The sequence below is a fragment of the Lycium barbarum genome, chromosome 8 (assembly GCF_019175385.1).
Source record: "Lycium barbarum isolate Lr01 chromosome 8, ASM1917538v2, whole genome shotgun sequence".
NCBI classification, from domain to species: domain Eukaryota; kingdom Viridiplantae; phylum Streptophyta; class Magnoliopsida; order Solanales; family Solanaceae; genus Lycium; species Lycium barbarum.
Genome location: NC_083344.1, coordinates 120,915,067 through 120,923,062, shown reverse-complemented (window position 1 = coordinate 120,923,062; position 7,996 = coordinate 120,915,067).

Genomic DNA, 7,996 nt, shown 5'->3' with positions numbered 1-7,996 from the left:
AAATCATGCCATTTTGCAAATTAATTATTCCAAAATAAAACGTAAAAAGAAGAGAATAACTTATGGAATTAATTGTTGGTCTTCCTTAAACTAACCACCCATTACTAAAACTAAACCTACTAACTCATTAAGGTTCATCTAAGTTAACAAACAAAACAAACAAAGAGTCAGTTGCATAATATGAATTAAATGCCGAAAATAAAATAAAGGAGCAAATAATGTCAAATGGGTCCAGCCCGTTTTGGGACTGCTGGAAACTGTTTACTGTTGGGCTTCGGCCCAGCAGATTTCTTTTATATGTTGCTGCGGGTCCGTTGCTGCTGTTGGGCTTAGCCCAGAATATTTTAATCTGCTGTAGGTATAGATTGACCCGAGAGGAGGTAATGTTGGGCCTTGACCCAACACCGAATGCGGAAAAGGAGACAAGTCCCCCGGACTCGTATGCGATGGTCATGCAAAAAATGAAAGGAAAAGGATTAGTATATAATCGATGAATAAGTTAAACATGTCAAATATAAATTCAAAAGAATCAGCAGATTAGGCATATTCTTGCAACATGATAACATATTAAGTTTTAGACGAATGCAGGATATGCACTAGCAATATAACGTAAGATAAGGGAAGGTTTAACACAACAAATTTCTTCTTTAAACAAACGCAACAATCATACCTAAAGGAAAAAGTCTACTCGCATAGAGATAGCTCGTCACAATGACCAAACAGAAAACACAAATATATATATAAAAAAATAACACAGATCCTTCTAACTTCCTAAGAGACAGTGACTCCAAGCATGGAAGAGTTCAATTGTTTTAGGTCGATAGCTAAGTTTACAGACTATTTCAGAACTATTTCAGAAACAAATATACACATCTGGTCAGGTTGCTTTAAGAATAGATATCAACTATTTCAGAACTCAGATTTCAATCAGAAATATCTTAAGAGGATAAAAGGAAACCAATTTATCCAAATTCGAGCTTAGAAAGGAAACTGAATTGTTTCAAGTTTGAGAAAAGACTTATTATTTGGGAAAGAAAACAATAAAGGAATTAACTTGGACAATCATCAGGTATTCAATTTTATTTTAACCAATCTGGAACTTATGCAGGCAGGACCAGATGCTATGTTGGGTGAACTTTAAATAACCTTTTAGAAAAGATGCTATGCTTTAATATGCAATGTGTTTAAGACAACCATGCAATTAGTCATACTAAACTTAGACATAAAGGCAGTTTTGACGAACTAAACATGACTCAGGCCAGCTACAGGATTGGACTTTTAGTCAAGTATATTTATACATCTGATATATTATGGCAACTACAGAGCCCCCTAAGCTTTATGCTTATTCAAGTTCACACATAAAGAAAGGACAGAGCTGAAAATACTGCACCTACTTCATAAAAGGGAATTCATGCTATCTTAGGATCTTCCATACAAATATCCGACCTCACAGTCGCGTTTCTTATCGAAGAAAATAGAAAGGGCTAAGTCAGATATATATACGGACTGGTGTTGACGAACAGAGGCAGAATAAGGGTTTATAAAGATATATATGATCATTTTTTATGAAGGCATTCTGCATCTTAAGTTAACTGAGGTAACAAAACTAGATAAATGTCAAGTTGCTTGGGCAAACACACATGGGCAACTGCATTTTTTTTTCAAAATCAGCAGGCAAATGCAAGACAAGAAACATGCTGGTACATTGAGACTCTCAGTTTTTTAAACCATAAGGCAGCATATGCTTGACCCTCAAGATGATGTAAATGGCTTATGAATGACTTAAAATACTTAGCACTTAATCATTTGGCCGAACAGAATCAACACTACCAATAATACTCTGTGAGTCTACCAGAAAATATTCGCCTAATCCCAATACTAGATATTCAAATAAATGTCATCGACATCTACCTTTATCCGACTTAACTGATCCCTGGTCTTGCTAAACGTGCTTTTAAATGCACATAGCAGTTACCATCACACCCATGTAAGTAACCACAAAATGCATTTAAGAATACAAAAAACAACCTAAAACAGAGAAGGTAATGGCCACACACAACCTTAAAAACTGCTAATAACATGCTAAACATTATTCAAACGACACAATGAGGGCCAAATTATCCACTAAAGGGTAAAACATACTAAACTTAAACTAAACAAAACTAAACCAGATTGATCTAAGCAGAACTGAAACAATATCTATCAATGCTATCATGCTACCTCACTAACAAACATGTAAAGCATACAAACACATAACACAAAACAGAATATGCTCAATTCATAGATAAATAAATAAATAAAAGGGATGTTTACCGACTGAACAACAGAGAACACATATCGACACACGAAAGAAGAGAACATGCGAGTTAAGTAAAAAAGATAGGGTGATTACGGACCTTCTTCGGGTGCAGCGAAGTGAGGCTCGAGCCTCCAATATACCTCGAAACACTTCGAACCCGCCGAGTTATTTCCTCGAAACCAAACAGAACCAAATGCGGAAACAAAGAAAACGATTTAGATTTTTTTTTTTCGATATCAGACAATGCCACCACTGCTAAAATAAACTAATCTTTCTCGGGAATTCTCAAGTAGCTTAAACTTATGCTTTGTTTGGTTGAAAAGGAAAGGGAAAAAAATGACTTGTTTCAATTTTTAGGTGTTTCTCGGCTAAAAGAAAACGGGTTCTTGGAGGAATTTTATGAATCCAAAAAAAATCCCCCGGTTCTTGGGGGGGGGGGTTTCACCAATCAAAAATCCTCCTTATTTTTAGGGATTTCGGGTTCCACTAGCTCATTTTTGCAAGGTAATTTTGGGGTTCTCAAACCTGTCCCTTCTAAACGATTCCACCCCACTATTTATGGGGATTTGGGGGTTCTTTTGAGTTGAAGAAAAAGGAGAGTGGAGCGGGGGGACAAGACGAAGGTGGGGAACAGAGGGAAGTGAGAGCGGGGTGCAGGCGGTGGTGGTGGGGACGATGATGAGAAAAGGAGCGGCGGTGGTGGGGTTGAATATGACGATGAAAGAGGAAAAGAAAAGGAGAAGGGAAAGAAAAGAGAGGGGGGAAGATGAGAGGCGGTAAAGAGGAGAAGAGAGAGGAAGGAGAGAAAAAGAAAAGGGGGGGGGGGGGGGTGTCGGCTGAAGAAAAAATATGAAAGGGGTAGGGAACCCTACCCGTTTTCATTTAATTAGAAAACGGGTCGGGTCCATTTTTGGGCTGGACCGGGTTTAATGGGTAATGTATTGGGCTGAATTGGTTGAAAATGTGGGCTGGGGTGAATTAAAATGTGGGTTGGGAATAAAATGTAGACTGGTCTGAAAATTGGGCTGGGGTGAATTAAAATGTGGGCTGATTTTATGAATTGGTTCGAAAATAGTATGGATTGATTGGGCTACTACATTTAAATAAAAGACCTATTTAAATAAACTTGTGTTAAAATATTACTTAATATAAAATATGCAATTATTAGTATTCAGATAATAAAAAATGGCGTTGTAATAGCCGTGCAATAATATTTCGAAAATTCACCGTAAATAAAATTATTATTTAATTAGGCGAAGATAAATGCGATGTGAGTGCGTAAACCGATAAAATGTGCTAAAATGATAAAATAATAATAATAGTAAATAATAATAATAATAATAATAATAGTAACTGTAATAGAATAATAAAACGTGAGTATTAATAAGAGGCTAATAATTATAGTAAAATATAAATATATATTTTTTTTAATTTTCCCAGAATATCAGAAGCGTAAATAGGTATTTCGGAGGAGAGGCGGGACAAAATTGGGTGTCAACAATCCTTCTATCACTATTACGTTACACATACTATGCTTGCTGGTCGTTGGGTTATGAAACCCGTCGCCAATTTGGTAAGTTTCCTAAGTGAGGAGCCGATACCTAGGACCGACCCACCTAGGGTTTATGCATGCATGACCTAATAAAATTGGTGGTATAGCTCTATCTTATGTTTTCTAAGATTTGGCTTACTAGACACAAGGTTCCCGAACGGACTACTCGAGTGAGAAGGCTACGCGGTCACCGGAAATTCGGACACCCCGAGCATATGCCAGCTCTCCTAAATTTTGGATTTTTTGAAAAAACTTTGCGGGTGCGCAAAACACACCTCGCGTGTACGTGTGATAGTGTGAGTTTCCAGAAATGGAGGAAATATGAACGGAATGCCAGTTTAAGGAAATCAGTAACATAGAAAAATTTCACATAATAAAACAGTCACTTAAAAGCACAAAAGAAAAACAATAAAAGCAACAATAAGGCAAAATAAAGAAAACACCCAAAACATCCAATTAATTATTAACCTAAGTTTGTGATGATTAAGAACCTAAAGGTCCCCAGCAGAGTCACCAAGTTGTTATACCCCATTTTAAACGGGTTCAAATCGGAGTACAACATATTGGTGATTCCTATTTGTTATTTTAAGGAGTTGCCACCTAATTGATTTTAAAGGTAAATTAGGATACCTAGTTATTAACTAAGGTAAAACTTAGACTAAACCTCCGTTAATTGTCCGCTTAACTAATGTGATTCTAGGTAAGGGTTCTAGGCATCCTAATGGAAAGGTCTTAGGCATCCATTACGATCCGTTAAACACGGTTACCGTCCAAACTTAGGTTAATTAATTAAGGCGAAAAATGCAAATATAACATTTTAAATATTCAAGAAAGCAGCTTGTAAGTATTATCAAGATTTCAAAAGAAATGGAGCATATAAGGCATTTTGACGAAAATAATATCTTTTATATTTTATGGGTAATATAGGAAAAGTATTTCATCTTAAGTAATTAAATGATTAAGTAAAAGATTTGCATTGGATAACACAATGGGTTTAACACCTAATACTAGCCGAATTTAATGAATATAAAGACATAAGTGGACATCATAATTAAACAAAGGGATTAACTAATTAAATCTCAAATGAAATGAATGAGGCATTATAGGCAATCTTATCTTATTTAGAAAATTATTTTTATATTTTTTTTAAACAGCAAAAACGAAGAATAAATACACTATTTTTTTAAAAGTATTCTAAATTGACATATCATAATTTTTTTTAAAAAAAATACGTTAAGTACGATATTGTTTTAAATTATGTCATAAAATAAGTACGCTATCTAAATTTAACTACCTTAAATGCGTTATTTAAATAAGTACGTTATTCTTTAAGGTATTCTAAATTCAAATATCATAACTTCTAAATTATTTTAAATACATTATTTCTAAGGCAAATTCGAATTCTAACTACCCATTATTACTAAAACTATCCCCACTAATTCCGCTAGGATTCATATAAGCTAAGAGAACAAAACAAAGTAAAGTGTTAGTCATACAATACAAATCAAAATACACAACAGAAAATAAAGTAGAGGGGGACAAAATATAATCGAATGGATCGGCCCATTTTTTAGGGCTGCTGCAGTCTGTTTCTGCCATTGGGCTTTGGCCCAGAATCTTTTTTTTTTTAATACTGCGGACAGGAGTGACTCAAAAGGGATATCACGTTAGGCTTCAGCCCAACACCGAATGCGGAAGAGGACGAGTCCCTTGGACTCGTACGCGAGGGTCATGCATAAAAACGAAAGAAAAAGGATTAGTACAGTGGGAATTTACAAGACCTATACTTCAAATAAAAAAGAAAAGTAACAGCCGAAATAAATAAATACATCACGTAAATAATAAGCAAGAGCAGAACCTTGATATGCCAAATTAATAGAGCAATTTCAACAAACCAGTGATTTATGTATACATTATGTATATTTAAGTGTACTCCGTGTATACACATTTATAAGGATGCCTAGAAGGTTAATATTGGAAAGCTTTTGCCCCGTCTTCCCGAAGTTGCACAAGTTCCAAGGGATTTCATGAATCCCAGGCATGGCTAACACCGGGGAGGGTTCAAGCTTGATCCATAATGACCAACTAATCTCTCTATCAATGTGCTAGCCACAACCTTCTTATTATATACAGTCATATACATACTTCACATATAAAAACACCTACTGCATATAATAAGACATACTGATTATACTCTCATTCCTACTTTTGGTTCAACGAAGTGGAGCACTTTACATTCCAAGAGATAAATTTACTTGCACTATAATTTCTATAACCATTCATGATAGGCTAGAGAAGCAACACACACAAAGAATTCTCAGCTATATCCATCCCATGCTAGGATAAAAAGAAGAAAGGAACTGAAATATGCTTTTTTAATTAAAAGCTAAACTAAACTCCTACTTAAACTTGAAGGAACAGACTACTGAACCAGACCAATACGCACTTAACCTATTGAATTTTGCTTGACTCAGACATGAAGGGAATGAAGAAAATGAATAGCAAGAACAAGAGGATCATATATGAAAGCAGAAACAACCTTGTAACAGTACTAATCCACATGAATTCAGAAATAAACATAACTAAATTGAAATGAAACTAAACTGAAGAAAGAAATTAGTTATCAAACTCAAACAACATTAAGACTGAACGAATCTCCCTGAACTTATTAAAACATCAGAATATGCAAGAAATGAAAATGATCTAAATCAAGGAACAAAACCACAGAGGAAGAGTAATGTACAAAGGGAAAACCAGACAGCATACAGGGAAACATCCACATCTGGGGCTTCACTATGCAGTAACCAACTGATTCATGCCATACATATGACATGTAAACCGTGATTAACCATAACAGGATACACAACACATTCTTAAACATGAATAAACTTAGGCTAAGATAACATTTAAAAAAAAAAAGGCATACTTTGACTAGGCTAAGCTAAACAAATATCAAATCATGCTTAACTGTAAAATAAATCATCATATAAGACTTCATTGGATTAGACTAACTTAAGCAGGCTAAGCAATTCAGTTATTAAGCAAAACAGGAGGATCTTTCTCATTTAACTATGATCACAGTTTCAGCAACCAAATTAAAGTAATGTATATCATCTTATTAAGCAAACCAGGCTAAACATGGTATAGTTCTCAACAAACGAAACAATGAACCTACTTAGCACAACAACTAATCGCAGCTAGCCATATAAACAACCAGTGATGAACAAAACCAAGATATTTAAGCATGCTTAACTAAATAAGATTAATATAACTAAGATTTAAACAGCAGGGTTTAGACCATGTTGAACCAAACTAATTTAACATATCAAACAAGTTTAGTTATCCAACATAAGAACATTATTGATCTGATTAGCATGCTTAATAACTAGTTAAATTAGTTCACATAATCCTATTCCTTTTAACTAAATCAAACTGAACACGAATATGATTCACACACAGAACCCGACTATTCTAACACATATTTAGATATTAAACTATATACACAAATCATATAAAAGCAATAAAACAAGCTAACACAGAACAAATAAACCTAAAAATGAAGAGAAAAAAAAAGGAGAAGGAGAATTACCTTCTTCGGGTGCAGCGAAGTGAGGCTTCGAATCTCCGATATACACTCGAAACACTACAATCTTCGAGTTTGTATACACTCGGATTCGAAACAGTAACAGAGAAAAAAGAGAATAAAAATGTTTAGTATTTCGAATCAATATCAAGAAAAGTGAGACTGATGAAAGATTAACTATTTTCAGGGTAATTGAGGCGGCTGTTATATCCCTTATTTTTTAACGTCAGATTATTTGCTGAGGTGGGGTCCACACATCGAGATTTTTTTTGGGACATCTGAAAAGTCATATGCATCACATATGTGAAGTTAAACACAACTCAAGAAGGACCCTTGGGCCAAATCAAAGTGGAAGTCTTCCAAACGAATATTTTTAAGAAAACGTTTTCGGGTGATCTAACTTCTAGGGGCAAACACGGTATTATAAGTTTGGAATTTGGAAAAATACCAAGAAATAGAAGTTGTAGATAATTGAATTAGCTTTCCAACCATAGGTCGTGGGTTCCCAGGTGACGTCGGTACAAGGAGATATGGACGATTTAAGGTCGAAAGGTCAATGGGC